The sequence below is a fragment of the Triturus cristatus genome, chromosome 12, assembly GCF_964204655.1.
Source record: "Triturus cristatus chromosome 12, aTriCri1.1, whole genome shotgun sequence".
NCBI lineage: Eukaryota > Metazoa > Chordata > Amphibia > Caudata > Salamandridae > Triturus > Triturus cristatus.
In genome coordinates this window covers 611862913-611888702 of record NC_140595.1, presented here as the reverse complement: position 1 = coordinate 611888702, position 25790 = coordinate 611862913, and the positions used below count along the sequence as shown (strand labels likewise).

Genomic DNA, 25790 nt, shown 5'->3' with positions numbered 1-25790 from the left:
GTCGCACGTCAATCATACGTCATGCTGCTGCGCGCGCATTTCTGCCAAGTATTTCTGCTGACATTGCAAAATTCTTTCATGGAACCACCCTATTATGACATCATACCTGATGACGTTCTTTAATTACACCCAGTTACGCCCACTTTTGCTACGCATGTATATTCTATCTCTACTATCAATTGTTACGCCTCCTGCATTTGCTTCACTGTAATGCCTATTGTATAAAAGTGATTACTTATCAATAACGTATGTACTTCACTTCCTGAGCCTCCGTGGTGATGGAACCTGGAGTCCACGATTTCGAAATCGTCCATTGGAATAAAGCCCATTCCTAACATCTAATATCACGGATTTTGCCTCATATTTTACTGAGCTATTTTTATTATTTTTCTGTATCAAATTAAGTCCCGGTAATTAAATTATTTACCACATGAATGGCGCCCGAATAGGGACACTTTCTCATCTCACGCGCCGGCGGTGCGTTGCAGGCCCGGTCTCCTGCCACAGCTGGACGGACAACAACGCGTACCAGCAGGATTTCCTGTATCTCCCTCCGGTCAAGCGGGGGCGACTGAGGCTGCGATCAACACCCAGACGAGGCGGTGAGAAGTGCGAAGTATCCCGACCAGAGCCTAGCTGAGAGAGCAAGATCCGAGGTATACAGAGGCCCACCAAGTTCCGAAGTTCCGAGGTTTCCGATGTCCCGAAGTTTCCGAAGTTTTCGAGTCGAGTCCAGTCCAGTTCAGTTCAGTTCCGTTCCGAGGCCTTCCGTTCCGAGCTACCCGGTGAGTACCATTACTGGGGAGGCGTTCTGGCGTGCACATAAGTTGTGCCGGTCCAGACGGGTTTGGGTACACAAATCCGGTCTGCACTGTTTTAGCAGTGTATCTGTACTGTTTAGCAGTATATCTAGTATATCAAGTATATAAATTCAGAATAATCCAGTTAATGCCGAGAATTATGTTTTGTGATTAAGTTTTCTTAGATCGTCATCATCATTGTTGCTCATTTAAAACGTTAAATGTTAAATGTGTTAATACGTCCTGCATATTGTGGTATGAATGACTGTTCATTATTGTGCTTTTGTATTAAGTGTGTTTAAGAATAAGTATCAGATCAGTTGTCAGTATGCCGCTCTTTTCGAAATTAAGACAGATCACAACTAGAAAAGGGGTACTCGAAGAAGCTGTTCCTATTCCTCCTAGGGACACTCCAGGGCACTTTATGTATCACAAACATGGCTTAGACGCCATATTATTTCTTGATCTATGGGTAGACTACACTAAGGAATTACCAGAAAGTCAGAGGTGGCCCGCAGCTGGGACCTGGGATGCAGAGTGCATCATGAAAGTAGAAGAAGAGTTATGGAAAAGGAGAGCTAGACAGTCACAGAAAGACGCCATTGAATTATGGCGTAAAGAATCGTATAGACGTACAGAAAAAGCACGTAGACAGGAAGAGAAAAGTAAGGAAAATTCAAATAAAGTTCGAGAAAATCTGTTAATTGAAGAAGGTACACGAGTAAAATCAGAACAAGTAGATAGACAAAGAAATGCCCTTATGAATGGTATGTATCCCCTTCTGGCCGAAGGATTACCTAAGGCTACTCCGGAGATACCAAAAGACTTGCCACCCCCATTGTTTCCAATAAAAGCACATCCAAAGGGGCATCCCAGAACCGCAGAAGATGTTTTTCTTTCTTCATATTTAGATGACGCAGCTCCCGAGTATGCTAACCCTGCACCACATAGACCGTCTGCTGGGGGGGTTCAACGTCAAGACCATGTGTCTGTACCTTTGCAACAACAAATTCCGACACAAGTTCCGGCAAGCGCATCTGTCTCTACATCTGTTCCCACGGCCGTTTCTACAGCTGTGTCCACACCTATAGTTGCTGTATCACGATCAACGAATCCTTTCGCGCCCAGTACCCCAGATGGGGCTACCGGAGGTGCTACCAGCGTGTATTCTACGCCACCCAGAATAAATAAACTTACTTTTCAAGAATCAGCACATCCACGTACGCCCAAACTTATAAATACCCGCACACTTAAGGAACTTCTAGTAGATTGTAGATATGACCCTGTGCCCGGCAAAGAGGACGAAATGGTCCTGGCATCATTACGTATCAGACGAGCTGCGATGTTCCTAGGGAAGCTACCAGGAATGACTAAACATCTAGATAATATATATCATTTTGTCCAAACAGGGCGAGATTCTGAATGTATTAACAGAGCTATGGAATACCAGAAAGTGGAAATACAGGGGGAACTGTTACGTTTCCTCATAAATTGTGTGATCAGAAATCAAGACCGACCGGGGGTAAACCCGGAAGTAATGCAAATTCTTACGAGATGGAGCCAGAATATATCAGACGGGAAACATGATAAGCAAACATGTATAGTAGCCATGTGCCGAAAGATCCGTAAAGAAATAGAACGAATACATGAAGAGAGATTGGAAGTAGACCAGTTTGAACAAAACGAAGAGGGAGAATTAGAATTTCCCGCAAGACAGTCAGAAACTATAGCCTATGTAGGTAGAGGAAGATCTTGTAGTAATACTAGATGTTTTACTGATCCGACACGTCCGATATGTCCAGATAATAACAGAACTTATCCAACACCTATACTAAATATAAGGTCTCCCGAACATTCGTTCCAAGCCGCTGACAAATTACTCCGAGAACGAAGGGGTTATCATTTACTCGATTCTATGGATGAACAAGAATTAGCCAGGTCAGCCGTTCAGTGGGTTGACAGTCCCGGAAAATATGGTGATGAAACAGTAGCACACACGTTTTTGAACCTCAGCCCAGATGAACAGCGTTTAGCTGGGATTTATATGATTCAACAACTTCTTATATTATACAAGAACGAACATTCCGATCCTGGTCCTTTACCTGATATATTGACTGAATTACTCACGAATAGATGGAGAGGTTCAGGTACTAAGTTAATTAGAGAAATACTAGAATCCAGAAAGCAGTACATTCTCTTTGTATGCCCAGAACATGTCTCACTGCCCATCAAGGAAAGAACGCCGTATTACATAGATAGACAGAATCCCTTGCGAGAAGTGCACCCAATAAAAGGCGAAGACAATCAGTTTAAACGCGTATTTGTATATACGCCCATATCTAAAATAGAATTGTTAGAAATGAAGAAAGTAGTACCCAGTCATGACAAAGACCCAGCGGGTTTTCACCGAGAAATTAAAGACATGTTACTCATGGGAGAATATACCTATCCCGACATTATGACAATATTAAAGGTATTAATGCCTGCTGGCATTTATGAAAAACTCAAGGAAAAAGAGTGGGAGGTGGGAGACCAAAAGATAGAATGGACAGCATTAGAAGCAGAGGAAAAGGCCCGAACTGCAGGAGCAGGGCTTGGGGATAAAACTAAAGCACTACCAGGTTTACTAGTACAGGTACTGCCACGTTTATTAACCACGAAAAAGGAAGACTGGGGTGCAATCTCAGCCTGTAAACAAAAGCAAGATGAAGACACTAGTGATTTCTATGCCCGATTCGAAAAATGTTTTGGTATAAATAGTGGTATAAAAGCAAGTAGCGAGTCATACCCACATCTGTTTGTGACAAAGTTAGTTGAAAATTCCTTGCCCCAGGTGAAGAATAGAGTATTAAAATTCGAGAGTACCTGGCAAGGTAATACCCCGTCACAAATGTTACAAATGTTACGGTATCATCACAATAGAATAAGAGAAGAACAAGAACATGAACAAAGACGTATGAAAGACACAAAAATGAAAATGTTAGTCTCCCAGACAGTTCCAACTGACGGTCACAAAAAGGGTGTGACACATTCCGGAGATTCAGCAGTTCCTGTAAAAGGGACATGCAATTATTGTAAACAGGCAGGTCATTATGTACACGATTGTCCAGTCCTGAAACGTAATATCGCCATAGGTATTGCAAAGGAAAGGCCACGGCCACTCAGACAGGATCAGAATGAACAAGGAGCACCGCAGCATGCCCAGTCCATGCCAGCTCCACAACAGTCTATACAGTTTGTGCCAGCTGCACCAGCGCTGCCTGTTGCTGCCACACAAACCACGACACGACAAATGTATCAGACCGCACAGTATGAATATCCTGATTATCAACGATACGCATGAACCAGCCTAGAGAGGGAAGTTGACTTACCCCTTATCGAGGTCCCTGTAGACCAAGAAGGACCTTATGTACATAGTGAACTATTAGGCCAAGATAGAACATTTTTACTTGATACAGGGGCAAGTCGAACAACTATAAAACGTAGTGAAGTTCCAGGGGCACCCCTCTCAGGCTCACAGAATATTTCCCTTGGTTTTTCAGGAAAACCTATTGTTAATGAAGTATCACAGCCTCTTCCACTTACGATAGGACCTTTGACCCGAACTACAGATTTATTGCTTACTAAATCATGCCCAGAAAACTTGTTAGGTATAAAAACTTTGAAAGCTCTAGGAGCTATAATATGTTGTTCTCCGGAAGGAGTAAGATTGTTTTTGCGTGATTTTAAAGGTCACTATGTATCCCGAGACATGGATCCCCGACTGCAGACTTTACCCACACATTTATGGGCACAAGGCCCTGCAGATGTTGGTTGCATGAACATTACACCATATCGAGTTACACTAAAGGCAGGAGTGGTACTACCACGAATACGACAATACAAGTTACCACCAGATGCTGTAGTGGCTTTACTGCAAATCATTGACGAGCTCATTGCCCAAGGAGTGGTTGTGGAAACCGACTCCAATGTATGTAATTCCCCGATAATTCCGATTCTTAAACGAACTGATCCAAAGGCTCCACCAGTATATCGATTGGTTATTGATCTGCGCGAATTAAATAAATGTATTGTACCACAATACCCCGTAGTTCCAGACATCTCTTCATTACTGACAGCTATTGATTCCGAAGCAACATTCTTTACTGTAATTGATCTCAAGAATGCCTTTTTCAGCGTCCCAATAGATCCGGAAAGCCAATACTTGTTCGGATTTAGTTTAAATGGACGAAGCTTTAAATTCACACGCGCACCTCAAGGATTTACAGAAAGCCCCAGCATCTATAGCCAAGCACTGAAACGAGAACTTGACAGTATACACATGCCAGTCAACACTGCCCTGCTTCAATATGTCGATGATCTGCTGATCACCGCTAGAAACGAACCTGAATGTGAGAAAGCATCACTGACGGTATTACAATTTTTGGCAGAAAAGGGACACAAGGTGTCCCCTTCTAAGCTGCAATTCTGTGTCCAGCGAGTTGTTTACCTTGGTCACTCGCTGTCCAAGGAGGGAAGGCAGCTTACACCAGATCGCATCCAGCTAATTGCAAATATGCCAATACCCAAGACACAAAAGGAGGTGCGGGCTTTCATAGGCCTCACTTCATATTGTAGGCAGTGGATTCCTCAGTATGCATTTCTAGCAAAACCACTCATTCAATTGACAACACAGGAGGTAGCCACATCGACTGTTCTCCCTTGGACTCAGGAACACACACTAGCTTTTGAAAGCTTAAAGAAAGCTCTATGCCAAGCACCTGTTTTAGCAACACCATGTTACAGAAAACATTTTACACTCTTTGTTACAGAACGAGAAGGTACTGCTTTGTCAGTACTCACACAGGAACAAGCAGGATCACACAAACCGTGTGCTTATTTTTCTAGTACATTAGATCCCGTAGCTCAGGCTTTGCCTGTGTGCCTGAAATCAGTGGCAGCAACAGCTTTAGCAATAAGACAAAGCGATGCCATAGTGTTAGGACATCCATTGACAGTACAAGTACCGCATGCAGTAGAGGTTCTTGTGAACCGAACGCAAACACAACACTTGACTATAGCAAGACTTACAGGGTACGAACTAACATTGTTTCAGCCACACATAGAAATCAGACGCTGTAATACATTGAATCCTGCCACACTTTTACCTGTAATCGGAACAGACCCACTAGCTCATGATTGTATTGAAGTTATTTCAATAACGACGAAACCCAGACAAGACTTGACAGATGTCCCATTGTCAGACCCAGACCTGACGTTGTATGTAGATGGTTCATGTATGAGAACAGGTACAGGAGAGTTAGTGGCCGCTTATGCAGTCACAACAGACGCTGAAATCATTGAAACAAATTGTATAAATACCTTGTCCGCTCAAGCAGCAGAGCTCATCGCTCTGACACAAGCCTGTATTCAAGCCACAAATAAAAAAGTCAACATATACACTGATTCACGTTATGCATTCGGAGTTGTACATGACTTCGGCGTGCTGTGGCGAGAGAGAGGTTATTTAACTTCTCACGGTGCCCACATTCAGCACGGACCCCTCATTCATGCCTTATTAGATGCAATACATCTACCCACTGCAATATCAATTATGAAATGTAAAGCTCATACGAAAGTTACTGATATCATTTCTCAAGGCAATGATTTAGCTGACAGAACAGCTAAACAGACTGCGCAAACTCGCACATCCGACATGACAAAGACAATAGTCCAGACACCAACACATTGTATGACGATTAAGGATCCCGCTCTTGATGTAATTGACATACAGACACATGCTACACCAGACGAAATAAAGAAATGGACGGAATTAGGAGGGATCCAAACGGACCAGGGATGGATGACGAAGGAGAAATCTGTATGGTTTCTTCCTGACTCTATGGTCCAAGCTATCATAAATACAATACACAGTCCAGCACATCTAGGAGAAAAAGCTATGCTAGACAGCATCCAACACATTTGGTTCAACAAACATTTACGAGCAGCAGCGAAGCAAAAAGTCCGTACCTGTATGATATGTTGTCAGTTTAACCCAGGTAAAAGCATCCCCGTAGAGCAGGGTGGATTTCAGCCTCCTGATCACCCTTTTGAAGTCCTCCAGATGGATTATATCCAGATGGAACGATGTCGAGGATTCAAATATGTTCTCGTAGTTGTCTGCGCTCTTTCCCGCTGGACCGAAGCTTATCCAGTATCAGATTACACTGCCCCGACCACTGCCAAGCAGCTAGTTCGAGAATTCTTCCCACGGTACGGTTTACCACGTGTTGTCTATTCAGATAACGGCCAGCCGTTCTCATCCGAACTGATGAAACACGTTTCACTCTTGTTAGGCTATCAGTGGAGATTCCACTGTGTCCGACACCCCGAGGCAGCAGGTCTCGTGGAACGACATAATCAAACTCTGAAAATTAGATTGTCTAAAATATGTAGAGAGAAAGGTGTCGACTGGGTAGTAGCCTTACCCGTTGCACTCTTTTACATGAGAAAGGTAGCGCACTCTCGAACAGGGCTATCTCCTTATGAAGTGGTCTTTGGTAGGCCACCAAATATGTGGGGGACGCCTATACCACGCAAAATAACTGATATTGACTGTAATATGCTGACAGATTACTTGGCTTCCTTGATGTCTGCACTACAATCTTGTCGTTCACAGGTAGCTGCAGCTTTTCCCGACAACACTGAGGTGAAACCCCATGACGTAATTCCAGGAGATTTAGTCTTAGTGAGGAACTTTGATCGGAAGTCTCAGCTGGATCCTAGGTGGAGGTCGCCTCAGCTGGTATTACTAACGACGAGGACAGCCGTAAAGATCGAAGGTCGAAAAGGCTGGGTACATTCAAGTCATATCAAGAAATTTCATGGACTACAATCAGATGTAAACGACACACCTTGCGTGTCTTCCCCGAGTGACTCTAAACTTCCTTTGGTTGAATTAAATAGTTGTGAACTATATAAACTAAAACTCAGGTCTAACCAGTCAGGCAATTTGATTGTTTAAGTCCTCTCCAAGGTGAAGCGGTCGAATTTGTCTCTGACATGTATCCCTTAGACCTGTACAGAGAAAGAAACAAAAGGATAAAGCTGAAACGACATGCGTACTGTAAATCACTGCGTAGTCATTGCACAGTGACGTTATTAATTCTGTTTTTCCTAAGTCTTTTAATAATTACTGCAAGTATATTGTTGCACATATGTTATCCTATTTTTAGACATGTTTATAATGTTACTGCTGAACATTCTTTTAGTGAATTACCTCCGCATGAATTGTCATATAGATTTGCGCTGCGCAATAACACTTTTATTAGTATGTTACATCATTCCCATCAGGTTAGCAATGCTACAAATTGTTGGATATGTGGCCGACTCCCTCCCTATCAGAATTATAAAGGAATTCTACCTCTCTTTCCATACCCGTTCACACACAACGGCTCCTGTGGAGCATGGTTTAGTTTAATTAATTCCCAAGATTCGAACTCCGCAGTTTATCAAGACAACGGGGTATGGGGAAATCTGAACTTAGTTTTACTTAAAGTCTGCCACCCCAACAAGGAGGGACTTCCCAAAAGAACAGGAACTGATCTAGAAAATGAAGTATATGGATTAGGTAATTTTACGCTTAATCTCTTGATCTTGAATGTCGAATCCGAAGCTACTCCAATTTTGCCCGCCATGCCAGTATTTCCAGTAAAAGGTGAATTATGTGTAAGAAAGAATGGTTCCATACATATGGGCCATAGTAGATGCACCACTGTGATAGAATTTAGTGATCAAGGCAAGTCGACATCTAGAGCTTCCCGCCATTCCTATTTTATATGTGGTCAGACGGCATATATACGTCTGCCTCTAGATTGGGATGGTACCTGCTACATCGGATTCCTTTTGCCACCTGTTTTTCTAGCTCCTCCTGATTATCACAGAAATACTCATTTAGTACACAATAGAGAAAGGAGAGATCTCCCAATAGTCGATTACACTGAAACAGCATGGGAAAAATACACAGATTTCAATAAAGGTCTCTTTCCCTATATAGGTACCGTTACTAATAGTAAGCTGATACGTAGATTAACTAGAACCCTTGAAGCAGTAGTGAACGAAACTATTTCCGCCTTAGGCAATTTAACAGAAGAGCAGTCTGCTATGCGGATTGTTGTGCTTCAAAATCGTCTTGTCCTTGACGTCATCCTGGCCGATAGGGGCGGAGCTTGTAGGGTCATCGGATCAAGTTGTTGCATTTTCATACCAGAAAATTCGCCATCTGTATATAAAGCCATAACTCGCCTTCATAAGATTGTAAGCCAGATACACCAGAGTCCAGGCACCTGGACTTGGTCCGGTTGGTTTTGGAGTGTATTATCTACCTTTGGATGGAAGGTCCTATCCTTCCTAGGTATTGGCTTTCTCATACTATTCAGTTGCTGTCTATGTCTACAATGTGGACCAGCGATCTGTGGTCTGTGTGCCACATCGTGTATTCCACCACCAAGATTTCATTCATCCCAGAAGAAAAAAGAAGAACAAATGATGCTATATGAACAGATCAATGGATTGATGAAGATTGATATCTCTTGACGGGCAAGTAGGGGACAAGGAGGGAATGTGGAAATATGGATTTTTATGGTCAGTTATGTCCCCTATCTTGGACCCCAACGGTTTCATGTATAAATCACAAGTACATGTATGTTTCCTCCAGTTCCAGTTATGAAGACGCAAACACATGTGCGTCCACCGCCAACATGTCCTCTTTCAGATCCGCCATGAATGGGCCGGATATTCCATTCCTAAGTATAAAAGGCCACCGCCTTTATATGGTTCACTTATCCCATTTTACAGTTCAGGCGAGTAGGCCCTGATTCTGCCATCAAGCCTTTTTCTGCCTTCTGCCTCTGAAAGCTCCAGTCTGAGCCTGCATCTGCGACCATGAACTTTGTCTCATTCCCTGCGCGGCTCACGGTGCATGACATCAGCTTGTTGCCTGCCAAAAACTGTATTTCACCTTCGAAATTATCTGCTCCGCTCCCTGCCCAATGCATTCCTGTCTAGTAGTTTAAGTAAACATTCTTCCAGCTACCGAGCAAAGGCCCGGCTTCTCTGTCTTTATGCAAGTAATTCATAGCCCTATTATCATGGAAGACTTCTGCCCTCGCATCTAGTGTAGACACTTAGACGCTTGTACACGCACTAACAGTCAGTATAGTCAGTATAGAATAAGATTCTACTCTAAGAGACCTCTCTTTTGGATAACATAGTTCTTTAAACATAGGATGTTAGATATGATTTGGGATTAGGTTGACTTGACCCTCCAGACATCTGTCGCCACATGTAGAGTTAAATGTCAAATCCCCTTCACCCCCTAGTCGCACGTCAATCATACGTCATGCTGCTGCGCGCGCATTTCTGCCAAGTATTTCTGCTGACATTGCAAAATTCTTTCATGGAACCACCCTATTATGACATCATACCTGATGACGTTCTTTAATTACACCCAGTTACGCCCACTTTTGCTACGCATGTATATTCTATCTCTACTATCAATTGTTACGCCTCCTGCATTTGCTTCACTGTAATGCCTATTGTATAAAAGTGATTACTTATCAATAACGTATGTACTTCACTTCCTGAGCCTCCGTGGTGATGGAACCTGGAGTCCACGATTTCGAAATCGTCCATTGGAATAAAGCCCATTCCTAACCTCTAATATCACGGATTTTGCCTCTTATTTTACTGAGCTATTTTTATTATTTTTCTGTATCAAATTAAGTCCCGGTAATTAAATTATTTACCACACCCCTTGCAATGGATTGAAATATGTCCTTGTGATTGTGTGCTTGTTTTCTCGTTGGGTAGAGGCTCACCCCACAAGGCGCAATGATAGCTTAACTGTATCTAAACTGCTTCTTAGAGAGTTAATCCCAAGATTTGGTTTTCTAGTCTCACTGGAATCAGACAGATGTACTCACTTCAACAATGAGGTGATACAAAGACTTTGTGCTGCACTGCAAATTGAGCAAAGGCTACACTGTGCTTATCGACCAGAGGCATCTAGAATCGTTGAACAAGTGAATTAAGTCCAGACTAGCAAAGGTGTGTGCATCACATCCCTGAAATGGCCTGATGCATTACCTCTAGAGTTGATGAGTTTGCGAAGCATCCCATACAGAAGTACTGGACTGCCCCGCAAGAGATTAATGGGGAGGGCTATGAGGCAGTCTACAGTCCAAGCTAATCAGCTTGTGAATATTTTTGATGACTTGGTACTCTATTATTGTAAAGGACTGGCTGATGTGGTACGTTCTGTATCTCACCAGGTTGGAGAAATCGCAACTACCGTTCAACAGGAGCAGTACCACGATCTGTGCCCAGGTGATTGGGTACTCGTAAAGAATCATGTGTTTAAGTCCTGTTTGGAACCTCGTTGGCGTAGGCCTTATCAAGTGATTCTTATAACCTTAACTACTGTTGAATGTGGTGGTCTACCTAATTGGGTGCATGTAGCCCACACTCGTCGAGTCCCATGTCCTCTTGAAAGTGCAGGGTCTGTGGTGGATGAGCTGGTGGTAACAGAGAAACGTCCCGTTCAGACTGAGCACAGAGAGGTGGCAAGCTACTGGGTCTTGAGACACTGTTATAAATGAGAGTTGATTTCTGTTGGTATCGAGGGTTAAAGTGAAGGGGATCTAACTAAGAGAAGTGTTGACTTAAATTATGTGAACAGTGTACCAGAAAAATGAGTGCGAAAAGGAGACCGTTAGCCCAGAAAATCTGAAAAAGTTAGACACATATTGACCGCAGGAAGAATACCTTCCACTGTGATTGAAGTCTCCAGTCAGTCTGAGCAGAGTGACACAGACAAAGAAGAGTCAACAGTAAGCAGAACAAAAAGGTACAAACACTAAGTCAAAGATATACAGCTCCAGAGTGGACATATTTAGCTGCTGCAAATGACCGGGAGAAAGAGTTCAACGCATGAACTGTTGAAAAAAGAAACAAAGAAATAAAGGCCAAAGAGAAGCGAAGGGTTAAAGAAGGTGTGACGAGATGCTGCCATAAAACTACTGTACAAAGCCTATTGCTGTCGATTATAAAAAAAAATATATATATATGAATACCTCTGACCTCGAGATGGAAAATCAAAATCTAGTTTTATTAAGACGTAAGCGTATATGTGCTTGCTTACTAACTGCTTTTGTTCTAATCTTTGTCTTGTTGTTGATAATACTAAATTTACCTCATCATGTTTATTCAAGTAAAAATACTAATTTACATGTGACCCCCAACTACTGAAGTGACTAAAGTGCAAGAAGAAGTGGTAATAACTAAGGATTTAACATTTTTCATTAAATGTGTTTACTAAATTACTATATAAATATGTTAATACAATGAATGCAAGAGATACTTCTGTGTCTGAAGGGGTGACTTGCCATCACCTTCTTTTAACGTATGGTATATCTTGTAGTGTACTAACAAGTTTGTTCTATGGTAAAGGGCAGTTTCAATATTATTACTCGAATTATGATTTGATTTTCTCAGAAGTTCCAGCAAAGAAAAATGTGAATATAGAGCCAGATGTACGAGATGCTGAGATAATGGGAGAATTCTTTCATCCTACATCACCTATAGCTACTGTATATGCACTTCGACATAATTTAACTTGTGCTTTGCATAGTGTAGATTTTTTTTTATTAATTCAGTAGAAGATCGTAGGGAGGAAATAAAGAAGAGATCTGAACACCAAATGAGAACACCTCCACGGGCACATAGGGAGGGTGATTATAAAAAGGGAGAGGCATATGCTGCAATGAATCTAGATTGGCAACATAAAGGAAAGCTTTGCATATTAAGACAGAACATAATAATAAATTCACTGGTTCCAGTGAGTGTGAACATATCGTCCTACTTATGGGACGTTGGAGACTATATTTGGCAGGATTGGATCCAGTGTTTCCAAGAGTGTATTTTGTGTGTGGGGAAAATGCTAATTATAAATTTCCAAACATTGGTACGAGAGTTGCTACATGGGAATAATGGGAATAGTATTTTCAAAAATGTATCATGTAGATGAACCCAATGGAATCAATAAAAGAAAACTTGCACGTTTTAGAAGAGGAATAAGTGCTGCTGAAATTATTTGGGATATTTTTGGAGCAATAATACCCTAGGTCGGGGTAATATTGAATTCACACAAAATTAAAAAACTTTCAACAGTATTAGATCAATTATCGACAGATACTGCTGGTGGATTTTTAGTAATTGAAACTGAAATGGTTGCTAGTAGATCAACAGTTTTACAAATCCGACTTGAATTAGATGTACTTTTAGCAAAAGAAGGCGGAGTCTGTCGCATGTTGAAGATTCAACAATGTTGCACTTATATCCCAGACAAAAGTAAAGATTTGAAGGGATATATAAGCAATATTACTAATTTAGGAAAAAAACGAACTGACCTAAAGGTAGATGGTGCTTGAGAGAAAATTGGGACGGGATAGTCTTCTGTGGGAAAGTGCTTTGCAGCACTATCAACATTAATAACAATTGCTATTGGCTTATTAGTAAAAAATACTAATGTATCAATATTATAAACATAAAAGAAGCCCTAAAAAAATTAGAGGGCAAAAAAGAAATAGAGCAGAAATTGAGTCAGAAGATAGAAAAAGTGCCGTCTATGATGATATGAAAAATTTGGAACAGGTGAGATTGAAACAAATGAAGACAACCGCATTCTAATTTGACCTCAGAATAAGATCAAATGATAAGTTTAAATTGTGTGATAATTTGATTGGCCATCAAAGGGGGACTTGATGGAGCGTACAAGTTAAATAACATTTGCCTCTTTCAATTCTCACCGTTAAGAGAAGATTTAAGCTAATAATCCTTGATGAAATTGTGTAAAATGCCTGAAATTAAAAATGTGAGACTTCATACTGCATCGTAAAACTATGCAGGAGTGTTTTGAAACATGGAAATGTGAAAATGTAAACAAAGAGAGAAACAGATATTATTTACCTATGCATGTAATCACGTGTTTGAGAAAACTAAACATAGGTAACATAAAAATGTGCTGACCATAACTTCTAAAAGGTGTTAAATGAAGTTAATGCTTGCATAATGAAACACTCAAAATGGTAAATACGCTTAATTCAAAGATGATTGATAATATGTAGATTCACGATTTACCTACAGTATGGTGAGATAAAACCGTGTATTTCAGAGTGACCCGTAAACATTTTGTTTTGAAAATGATAAACATGCAAAAGATTTTTTGAAGTAGTGCCTAGTATTCATATGTAACTTCTAAAAGAAGAACAATGATTGAACTAATTAAGAACATCAAAATGCTTATATTAATGTGTGATTTATATTAATTATGAATTGGTAATGATTCAGCAAAATTTCATGTAGGTCTTAGATGCTTTCTGTTGCTTGTTCGAAAGGCTGAATCCAACCACGTAGTCACTTTAGACGCTGTGAGAACTTTTTATGACGTTTTTTTCCTGTGCTCTATGACAAAGAACTCTCTTTTGATTCAGCAACACTTTTGATAGAAATGTATCAATAAAATATAAAATCCAGAGAAAGCGTCTGGAAACAGACTGGCAGTGAACAAAGTGAAATTCTCCTACTTTCAAGGAAAGGATGGAAATATAAAATGATAAACATTTGATGATTTTGCAAAAGGATTACTTAATGCTTCCGGATTTTCAGTGAGGTATTGATCACACCTTGAGCAGCCCACTGTGGACGACCAATGGAAATCATATGGGATGATAAAAAGGATACTTTGTGGGCGTAAACTGAAATCTTTTGGAAGTATAATTGCCCCTTGGAGGAGGAGTCGGGCTGGCTGTCATTTTCTAATTCTCTGCCTAGCATGCTGTCAGACTGAACTTTGATTTCCCTTTAATGCCTAAGCATTGAACTGAACTTTCCTGAACTGACTCTAACCTGCACTTTTACCAGCTGGTAAAGTGTGCAGGAGATAACCTTTCGGCTGAAAGGTTTACTGACTTTTTCCTGTGGCACGCTGTGCTCCAAATCTGCATATTTGGTTTGTATGATCCAAATGCTAAATCTCAATTTTTCCCATGTATCTCTCTTTTTCTTTCCCTAGGCATTAGCAAGTGTATTGTTTTGTTGGATCTATATTGCATTGTGTGGCTAATTTGTACTAATTGATTGTTATTAAATTTGATTACGTAATGCAATTTTATGTTTCCTGACCATTCAAATTGAGGCGTTAGATAAATGACTTACATAAACGACCTTTATCGTAATAGAGTCATTCTTGGAAAAAACGTTCTTGTCGTAAGTCTTGTTTATGTTGGTGTCACTTAAAACTGGTGATGGTCATTAGTATATTTTTTGGTATTTCTTATTTCAGGTCCTCATAAGGAATTGATCTCACGTTTTCTAAATATCCAAGTCCCTGTTAGCTCACGTAAATGATCCACCGGAGGACCAATATCAGACCACCCCGTGGCCCATTGGTAGTTGTAGTGCCTCAGTGTTTCTACAGTGAGCTGCTGTGGCTTGCCTCAAATAAAGTTAGTAAAATGTCCCAAGTGGGTTGTGGTGCAAGGCTCTGACACCACGCAATCCTGATAGTTCCTCCAAAAACCGGCTCCTGTCCCTCTCGCAGTTACGCCGATTGACGTCTCCGCAGGGCATGCTGAACAGCTGAACAGCAGCGGGGCTCTTTCCGCGGCTCAGTCAAAAGCCGCTACACATCCAACCAAAGAGCTGCCTGCTGTAGAAAGGCCACCACCAGGTAAGTATGCCAAATAATTCTTTAATGGAGGAAAATTGCGGGGACAAACACCATGCCTCACAGAAGTAACAGTCCAGCCCCGACGCGTTTCGTGCTACACGCACTTCCTCATGGGTAATGGACTTCAAAGGCAAAGAACACAGCAATTGTTCGGCACCTGAATAAATATTCAACACCCCGTCTCAGTGGGCGTGACCACCCCGTGGCCCATTGGTAGTTGTAGTTTGGCATACTTACCTGGTGGTGGCCTTTCTACAGCAGGCAGCTCTTTGGTTGGATGTGTGTATATATATATATATATATATATATATATATATATATATATATATATATATATATATATATATATATATATATAATCTACATATATATATCTATATCTATCTATCTATCTATCTATCTATATATATATATATATATATATATATATATATATATATATATATATATATATATATATATATATATATATAAAATCTACTGGCGGTCGCCAGTAGATAGTTATAGTTAGGATCGTGTTTCCATAGGAAATCCGCAACATTCTATTTGGAATAACTTTGGCGCCGATTGACGAATCCTCGCAAAATGTTCAAAATAGGTGGGGCGCTCCGCGCCGCTCCTTCCCTGAAAGTCTCGGGGGGATTCGTCAAGCGGGGGCTGAGAAACAGGGGGGGTCCCAAAACGCGTTTTCCCCATGCATTTTTCCATAGGACCTTTAGTCCAAGCTACAGCCCGAACGTCTGAACAGAATTACTTGAAATTTGGCAGAGAGGTCAGGGATGTGCCTTTTGCAGGTCTGGTGTAAATCTGTTCAGTATTTCCTGAGAAAATAGCATTTAAAAGCATATATATATCTATAAGCGTGAACCGTGCGCGTACGGTAAAACTTACCGTACGCGCACGCTGCCGTGCGCGAGCGCGATTCTGATTGGTTGTTAGATCTTAGTAAACATTCGAATCGGTCGAAACCAGGAAGTGTCGGCCGCCATTTTGTCTCTCACAGTCTGAGGGGGTGAAAAACAAAGGTGGAGAACGTGAAAAGGGGGCAGGGTGGACAGTTCCTGACCCCCTAGCCTTTGTCAGGGGGTCCCAGAAGGACCCCCAAGGGCCAAAATTTCATTTAATTTTTTTGTGAAAAATCGCGGAGTGCGCGTAGCGTGCGCGTACGGTAGAAACGGAAAAATTCCGCGAACTGCGTAACGTGGGCGCGCGGTGCGCGAAGCGCACTGCGCGCCCACAGCGCGCGCATGGCGCGCGAAGCGCACCGTGCGCGTACGTTACGCGCACGGTGAAAAACCTTAAAAAAATAAATTAAATAAATACAGAACTTAGCATTTAAAAAACCGTACAAATTCACTGAAAAAACCACAGGTTTCACACACGTTATAGTTAGGAATTCACATTTAAAAAACCTTGCAAATTCAATTAAAAAACCATAGGTTTCACACATGTTATAGTTAGCTGGACATTTCACTCGTGAAAAACCATTGAAATTCCCCCGTTATAGTTGGTGCAGGCAACTATAACTCACGCGACCGCAATCCTCTGCTGATGACGTCAGATATTACATCACTGATGACATATGTGTCTTTCTGAAAAAAAAATATTTGTAATATATGTATAGCTAAAAATTAATGGAAGAAGACATGGGTAAATAAGTGTCTAAATACAGTGATGTAATATCTGACGTCATCAGCAGAGGATTGCGGTCGCGTGAGTTATAGTTGCCTGCACTAACTATAACGGGGGAATTTCAATGGTGTTTCACGAGTGAAATGTCCAGCTAACTATAACATGTGTGAAACCTATGGTTTTTTAAGTGAATATATATATAGATATATATAGATAAATATAGATTTACTTTTCTTAACTCTACATACCTTGGAGATAGAGATATTTTCAAGACAAACAGATGTGGAGTTCAGAATGAAAATCCACATGACTTTTTCCGCTACACTCAGCTCAAACATGCACTCAAGATGGATGTCCCATCGGGTACCGTACTTCCAGAGGCCTCCCCTTTGGAGGACAGGCTCCTAACAGAATACATGGACAAGAAAGCCATTTCCCTAACCTATCGTAAGATTATTAACAATCAACCGAACCCCACACAAACACTTAGAGAACAAGCATTTGCAATGCAATAGGTCTCGCATTTGCGAGAGTTTGAGCTATTGGCATTGTAAATGACGATGCCTTTTATTTATGTGTTGGTTTTCAAAACATCAATAAAAGGAATTGTCATTTACAATGCCAATAGCTTAAACTCTCGCAAATGCGAGACCTATTGCATTGCAAATGCTTGTTTATTTTGTTCATATCTATCTCTTTTGTGCTTTGAAATGCCGGACAATTCTCTAATAAACCCAGTCTGTAGATGTGAAGTGATGTGCACGTATGTTAACATGTGATACTTATTACATGCGTGTATTTTCCGTGCGCGCTCCTCTTGGTCGCATGTAAGACCTTGAGTTTTCAGAGCCTTTCACCTTAATATTTAAAATTTGGTTAATCGGCCGGATGTGCCCGTATTTCTGAAAGATGATCGGCCCAGCGTAGTCACTTACATGAAGTAAATCCGCTTTACTCTGAACGCGCTTGGCGCTGAGGGGTAGTTTCCGGGTCTGCGGTGTGTGCTCGTGTTTAACCCTCGAGTTTAGCCTCCAGATATCCACGTGAAAACTGACAAGTTTGCAACAATTTGTGACCCATACATATGTCCTTATTTTACATTCAATATGTACCCAAGGTAGACAAATTCTGTGTACACTTGAGCGTGAAATTGGCCCACATGCAAGCATTGGACTTGTTTCCTCCCAGCAACCCAGGGAGTAGTTCGTACATTAGCAGTCAGCCTATCAGTGCGGGTAGGAGATGAAGTTATACTGAATTAGCGTAAAAGCTAAACAATAGAACTGATCCTTAACAAAATAAATCATCACATATGGCCTTATACGAATTTAAAAAAAGAATGTAATTAACAAAAAATCTTGCATTTCAAATGCCTAATGCATATTTGTACAGGCTGTTGACGACAAACAATATTTACACACATTTCTGTGTAAAACTTTTACTACTTCACATACGTTTTAAAGCATTAACTTAACACATCTGTGGGCCTGCTGACCATATCATGTTACAAGGTACTATAAAAACAGGGTAAAACTATTTCCACCCTTGGTTAGGGGCGGTAGTCCCTGAAAGTTGGAAGGAGTCGCCTGTGAATGCCTAAAGAAAAGGAGCAATTAATGGCGGTCTAAACGGAACTGAATGTCTGTGAAGAATGATGATGGATTAAACCCAGATCAGTTGACTGGGGGGAGAGTGCTTGCAATGTTCAACACTCCGTCCATCATCCCCTTTGGTTTTGCTTTGTTCGCCGTAAGTTGGAAGGGTATGCCCAGACGTGGGACTCTTGCTCACCTTGCCACTGGATTCAAACTAGCCTGGCTGATGACGGCTGATTAGCCAGAAACCGGTCCCAGGATGCTTGTTTCCGGTCCAGGGAAGACATGGCTTGGCAGTTCAGGCTGGACTGTCCCCATGAGGCACAGGGTCAGACTGATTTGCATATGGCCATGTCTGAACTGGGGTGGTGGAGTGAGCTAAAGAATGATGATGGATTAAACCCAGCTCAGTTGACTGGGGGAGAGTGCTTGCAATGTTCGACACTCCGTCTGTCATCCCCTTTGGTTTTGCTTTGTTCGCCCTAAGTTGGCAGGGTATGCCCAGACGTGGGTCCCTTGCTGACTTTGCCACTGGATTCAAGCTAGCCTGGCTGATGACGCCTGATTAGCCAGAAACCGGTCCCAAGATGCTTGTTTTCGGTCCAGGGAAGACATGGTTTGGCAGTTCAGGCTGGACTGTTCCCATGAGGCACAGGGTCAGACTGATTTGCAGATGGCCATGTCTGAAATGGGGTGGTGGAGTGAGATAAGAATGATGATGGATTAAACCCAGATCAGTCGACTGGGGGTGAGTGCTTGCAATGTTCAACACTCCGTCCATCATCCCCTTTGGTTTCACAAGGTGTAGGAGTCACATTTCATCAATACTGGTAAGCAGTAGAGTTTAAGAGTACTTGCTCTGGAGCCACACAAACTCAGAATTTAAAATGCAACACCATGGTTGGGGGTTCTCTTTAATAATAAGAATTGATTTTGTGCCAAATTAACCATTTTTGCAACACCAGGATAATGAAAGACTGAGGAGAATTTAGAATGCCCCAATTCATACCTTGCAGTTTGCATGCAGCTCTTCGATGACAGCTAAAAAAAAGCATTTGCAATGCAATAGATCTCGCTTTAGTTAGTGACAGTTTCAGCTATTGGTGATGCAAATGAAAAACTTTGTTAGATTTATTTTTCTGTCCAAAAATATGCCAGCAGTAGCATAAGCAATAAAAGAAATTCCACAAAGCAAGGAAACTGTGCAGTACCACAGGCTTTTACTATGAGTCCCTGTGGAGTTGTAAAGGGACCGCTATTAGCCACACAAGGTACTGCAAGACAATAACGTACTTTATTACAAACATATGTACTAATAATGTGCCGCCCAGAGCATTCTTTATTTAAGTAACTGGGAAAAGTATATACACTTCATCACAATGTGTCCAGTCTGTCTTCAGTAAGCTCCATAAAGCGAGCTGTACATGTACAGGTTCACCTTTTGGGGGCAGGGAGGGGGGGCACATACACATGAACAAAACTGATTAACTAATATAATCGATACAGGCTGGAAAAGCCCACACACACCATCCCACCCAATGATGGAGGGTTACAAACTTAAGCAGTTACATGCTGGTTCAAACTTTTCCATCGCAGGCTAATGATGTCCAAGTAGCCCCCTTTTCAATGGAGTTAGGTAATGTTCTTCTAGGCCCCATGCTTAACTTGGAAAGTTAAAATGCAAGATCTGTAGAGCACACCTTCCCGTGAATGACAGAGCCGCTGCGAAAAATCAACAAATAAAAGGGACACAACTTATCAATAGAAGAGCAACAATATGGGTGGACAGCTTGAACACATGAGTACTGTGGGCGGATCAGTCAGCTGGTGTAAGTACTGCCAGTGGTGGTGAAAAATGGTGGTTATTTTTTATTTCCTAACAAAATGAAATAAACTATAAAAGTGCTGTTGCATCACTACAAAAAAGGGTAAATTAGTTAGAAAATGAAGCAAGAAAAATGGATAAATAGTATCCTGGGCTGAACCAAGAGAATAGTCCAAACAGAGGACGCAGTTCAAAAAACAAATAAAAGGCTAGAATATAAATGCTGGGGAGAATGAAGTCCATCATCCTTCCAAGGAGAAGGGTAATTGACAAACAACTGGTGTCCACCACAATGGCTCCTTGGAATAAACACATGCCAGGGTTTTATGAGGCATATATATTGAAGCGTGCTCCTCCATCCACCTCTACCACCTATGACCTCACAGAAAGAACGTACTCACCTAGACAAATCAAGGCTTGAACTGGAAGCTGCTCCTCTAAACGGAAATGTTTAACAATAATCACAGAAAGCAACAGTTCAGCTACTTAGCTGATCCAGGTGGAGAGAGGCCAAGGCTTTTAGAAGGATATGTAGATGTTCTCAGGTTGACCATGGTTTAATCAGTATACGATCCTTCCACTACCTCTCAGTAAAGTCAAAGGCAGAACTGAACCTTTAGACAGAACAAGAGCCCTTGAAGAAAATATTAATACCTTACTTGTTCTTGTACATGGGACTTAAATATGAAATAATAATTACAAAAAAACAATCAAGAATTGAAATGTCTGACAGACAAATAGTTGAGATTCCAGAAAAACGAATGCTCAGAGGAGCAATGATATTTAAAATTGAGCTCATTACTTTAAAAAGGCTACAATTACATTTAATTTTTCAATGAATCCTGTCAAGATGTAGAATGTACATTTATCAGAGTGAATGTTTGGAAGAGGGTATTTTGAGAATTTTTTGAAATCAGATATTTTGCCTCTTTTTGAGTTACCCTTTTCCCAACTGAAAAATGCTTATGTAACAATAGAATCACGAGACCGGGTAAAATGAGTTCACACAACATCGCATGAGAGAAAAGGCAGAAGACGAGGTTGCGGGCTAAATGAAAAAGTTTAAAAGGGCTGAACACAGGAAAACGGCCTACATCTGAAGAAACCTTCCTGCATTTGAACAGGTGACATAAGCAAAGCCCTTTCATACTTTTGAGTAGAAGACAAAGAAAAATAACAGTAAAAGACGGCAACTGCAATTAACCAGAGGCCTACTCTTTAACCTCCTGTAGTCGTAATACCATGCTCGGACTTATCACATCTGTTTATAGCTAGAAAAGTCATTGAGAAGTGATACCAGCAGTGCGAGGTTTCACTCTGACTGAAGCGAACACCTTCAGCTAGAAAATAACCGTTTAGCAGTGAGGAGTGCTCAAAGAGCAGCCCTGATATACACCTTTACTAATAGTGGACAGGTGTGGGTGGGCGAGACAAGCATTTATATGCAGTGGGGGAGCAGCAAAATGTCATTTTAGGATAACTAGGGTTACGGGGTTTTCCTTTACGTACGGAAAGATCTGCAGCAGGAAGTAGTCAAAATAAATGAACACCTGGACACAAACCAAATGCGAGTCTCAAAACACAGTGAAATAAATCATCAAAAAAATCCAGTCATGCAGCCATGAATAGAGCAAATACATAATAATGGTATTGTTTTGAACGTTTGGCGCTGAAGCAAATACCATGCACAGGGAGCGTTGAGGGAATAGTTCCTCCCTTTTCGATGTTCCGATAATGTTTTCTAAATGATTGCATTTAGATGCATATCATGTCAAATTGCAAAATAAAAACATAGCCGAATCTGCCTGGGCTAGCTGCTCTGGTGTCATGAAACACTTACATTATACTACTCGATAAATGGTGCTAGTCTGCTTCCGCCTTATACAGGAAACTATGTTGTGCATGGGTAAAGGAGAGCACAACAAGCCCAGAAGCAAGGTGTCGTCCTACCCTGTTTTGGTCAAACGTGCCGGTAGGAGAACAGAAATAAACATCCGGATGCATTAGTGAAATTTGCAGAGTTCTCCAAGAAGTGCTATTAGCGGTGGAAGGTAAGTATGTCACAAACTGACCCACGCTTCTGCCACAGTTTTTTGGTGGGGTAGTGGAGGGCACTACCAAGCTGGGGTGGAAGTGGGAGAAGACTGTGCTGAGTGTTTCATCACAGTTCTGGTCTGGGGTAGTGGAGGGTGGTTCTAGGATGAGCTGAGAGAAGCTTATGCTGAGTGTTTGATCACTGTTCTGGGTGGGGTGGGGGGGCAATACGAAGCTGAGGTGGGAGTGGGATAATACGCCTATGCTGAGTGTGCGGGAGTTCCGAGGATGGGCGGTGCTGGAAGACTACCAATTAGGAGTAAAGCAATTTAGTATTTGCACTTAGGTGAGGGGTGGAGTTTTCATGTTTTCATAGTACCATTTAAAAGACAGGAAAAGTTGCAGCAAAAGCAAATCTGCATGCTTCAAGCCGCCGGACGTTTTATTTCTATTTATTTACTTTTGGTACAATTGTGGCACTCGCGGGATGTTTAAAGCTAAACTGTGGTGACGCCATTGTAAACAAGAGTCACCTGGATGAACCAATACCAATCTAGCATAGCCCCGCTGCCCAGTACAAACAGGTACAGATATGCTTTAGTAGATAGGGAGCTGACGGCGTTTTGGCGCTATGCTAGTGAAAGGTTATAGATTGCAGGTGTTGGAGGCTAAAGGCACCCGATGGTTGTCTGTCTGTGCTCGAAGCTCTTCATACACGATGCTCAGTAAAACAAAAGGACTTAAAACATTCTATTCTTTGGAACTTATATACATCAAAAGCATGTGGCAGACGCGCAGCTAAATAAATAAATAAAAGCGGGCGCAGTGCTAAACGTTGTATATATTTTGAAGAATTTAACGGACAACGAAGCAAATGAAAAAAACCCATCAAATCTGACCTTCAAAAAGTTTCGGCTGCAAGGTTTGGTACAGTCCACTCACGATGGTCTTCCTGTTAAGTACAAACAGCCCCAAGATTAATAGATACCCGTTCTTCAATAGCATGTCTTGCCTTCTTTAACATTATTTGACCTCTGTAGAAGCGTCATTGCGGGAGATATGGCCCTAGTGCCCCTCCAGAGAATGGGGAGGAGGTTACGACGAGTCCGCTGACCGTTGGCGGGGTGAGAAATAGCACCATTGAATGCATCCGGAGCGGCTGCTCTCCTGGAGCTCTCCCGATGATTCTGCAACTGCGTCACAATCGATTCACCCACACGGGTTCGTAAGCAATCCACGAGGACGTTCGCGCAATATTAAAAATATTTACTTAAGCACGAAAGAAGACGCTCCAGAAAATGCGAGTTCTGTGACGCTGCACGCGTTGACGTCCCGGAATGAATGTACGTAAAAGTTCAGCGGGGATGAGTAATCTGCGTGTTTTTCTGTACGTTATGAATTCCGTAGGCAAAAAGGCTGATTTGGTTCTCTTCTAAATGCTGGGGTACGTCTAAACTACTTTTTTCAACATTGAAAACAATGGTTTAACTGATATATTTATTAGTCTGAACAGAAGGTTTTTTTTTTTCAAGTATGAAATATTCCCCCGAAATAATTGAACATGACATGGGTAATCTTAAAATATTGTGTCCGTTCGTTACGGTTAAGATATTGTGCATTAATCAAACATCGTCAATTATTCCATAAATGCCAATTAACCCCATTCAAGCAGGAGACTCACGATTTTGTAAGCCAAAGTTTGGCTGTCTCTCTCTCGCCTAAAAGTGCCTCTGCTTGTATAGAAGTCTATGGGAAACAAGCCCGGCGGTCGGCGGAGCGTGGCGCGCGCGCGCTTGGGGGCATGTGCGTCTGCGCTTCTCAGAAGCGCGTCCACAGACCCCGATCGCTGCGCGTGCCCCGGTCTGTCTCCCTTGAGAGGCATCAGGGTAACAATAGTTCTCGTTGGCGGCAGTGCTTCGCGCTGCAACGCCAGCGAGACCTAAAAATGGCAGGCTGATGTAGGAGAGCTAGATGAAACAGATTGTCAGGAGGCACTCGCGTACCCACGGGAAGTTGCGATACCCTTCAAATTAAAGCTATTACAGTTAAAAATACTTCACAGAATCTACTACACGAGAAAATTATGTTTAAGGAAATGCATGGAGCTCGGCACTTTTTATCATACATTGTGGGAATGTCCAAAGATCGTAACATACTGGGGGGCACTTATGAACACCATCTCCCAAGTTATCGGGGTCATGGTGTCACCGGCGCCCAAGAGGTGTCTCTTTAATATCTGGGAACCTACAGATCTTAACCACACGGCTCAAGACTGGGCAACATTAGGTATAATGTTCGCTAAACGTAATATCGCAAAACACTGGGGAACACAGGAGGCTCCAACACATCGCAAATGGTGTAATAATGTGGACAGAGCTATGGTGGCAGAGAAGGCAGTATGTATACATAGAGGGTGCCCTAAGTAATGAAAGCGGGTGTGGGGAAAGGAAAACGATTTCAGAGGGAATAACTGTGCTCCACTTAAGCATGAGTCAGCAACAGACATTAGTGATTAAAAGATACGACATGGTGTTACACACTTCCTTGTAAATTCAATGTAAGGATTGTATGTAGCTCCGGAAGGAGCAGGTTGTGGTAAGAAGCATGTTTGTATAAGCTTTATTCAGTGATCAACTTGTAGTAAGTTTGCGTATATGCGTGATAAAATATTTTTTAGAAAAAAGAAAATCCGCATGACTAACAAAATAACAGCTACATCATAAAGTGCCCACTTGCACATAAGAGATATTCACAGCTATAAAACTCCGCAAATTGGCCACAGTTAGGCCAAGAATACTTACAGCATAGAAAGGATAGCTGTCATTAAACCATGATTAATACCACAATGCCCAAGATTTACCATTATTATGCCAGGGCCAATATTATGTTAAAATAGTCATAATTGTGACAGAGATTAAGCCATTATACACCATATACATTTGGTGTTCCGTAACACAAGGACATACATACACACACCATTCCCACTGTCTGAAACAAACTCCATTGTCAATCCACCCTCTGCTCTCCGTAGCCACAGGGCCAGCCAGCTAGCGCAGAGATATCATTTACGCCCAACTCTATCTCTGGTAATCCTACATTCTAGCAACTCCACCCTGGCTATTGCAGGCACGTCATAT

General features: G+C 41.7%; 1 protein-coding gene across 4 annotated transcripts in view; it reads right to left on the bottom strand.

The window, feature by feature from the left end:
• The window catches only part of FANCA (FA complementation group A), a 1007136-nt gene that overhangs the window by 492339 nt on the left and 489007 nt on the right, over nucleotides 1-25790 (bottom strand). The gene's annotated exons all lie outside the window — the stretch shown is intronic.